This window comes from Mandrillus leucophaeus, unplaced genomic scaffold (genome assembly GCF_000951045.1).
Source record: "Mandrillus leucophaeus isolate KB7577 unplaced genomic scaffold, Mleu.le_1.0 Scaffold502, whole genome shotgun sequence".
NCBI lineage: Eukaryota > Metazoa > Chordata > Mammalia > Primates > Cercopithecidae > Mandrillus > Mandrillus leucophaeus.
The window spans coordinates 1,549,760-1,550,621 of NW_012105388.1; the positions used below are offsets into that span (position 1 = coordinate 1,549,760).

The following is an 862-nucleotide window of genomic DNA, read 5'->3' on the forward strand; positions in this document are numbered from 1 at the left end:
CACTGCTTTCCTGAGCAGACAGGCCTTCCCTGGTGGTTGGCACCCAGTAGCCTCATAGTGCAAGATATATTTGTAGGTGACTGGGAAGGAAGGGGGAGGGCTGGTCTTTCTCTTAGCCAGGGAGGCAAAGATGCCAGAGACTTGGCTCCACCCTCAAAGAGTTTTGACAATAAGAATCAACTATAACCCCTTTAGGATGGTGTCAGGGTCTTCCTGACTGGATCCTGCTTACCTCTCCCTCACCATGGCGGTATTCACTCCTGCCCCATTCCCTCTCTACTTTCTTCACCTTCCACTCCTAACAGGCTAAGCTCCAGCCATAGTGAACTGTTGAGACAATTGGCCCTGTTTAGAGAATTGAGCCCAAGGCCTTTGTACCTGCTATTTCCTCAGCCAAGAAGACTCTTTTCACCTGTTTAAGTTGAGGCCTGCTTCTCCTGCAAGTCTAGGCTTAGACCTTATCTTGTCCAGAAAACATCCTTGACACCCAGGACAGCCTTAGGTATCTCCTACAGCACCCCATAATTACCCTGTGATCATTGTAGGACAGTTACATAGCCCTAGCACAGAGCAGATGCCATTTTAGACGTTATACATTGAGAAAGAATCCTGCAAGTAATAAGCATAATCCACATGCACTGTCTGTAAACAGTAATTACTCCTATAGTACTCAGTATAATTATTGCTATCACCAACAATTTCCAAACAAGAGGCCACAGAGTATGAATATGAAGTGTGTGTAAGTGCTAATCTGAACATTGAGTGATGTGCTTTAAATTCGGAACACAAATTGTGGCTAGGAATGCAACGGCATGATCTCTGCTCACTGCAACCTCCGCCTCCCGGGTTCAAACAATTCTCA

The 862-nt window shown here is 46.1% G+C and overlaps 1 protein-coding gene across 1 annotated transcript in view; it reads right to left on the reverse strand.

Moving 5' to 3' along the window:
* Positions 1-862, reverse strand: part of FCRLB (Fc receptor-like B) — a 9,649-nt gene that overhangs the window by 1,852 nt on the left and 6,935 nt on the right. The gene's annotated exons all lie outside the window — the stretch shown is intronic.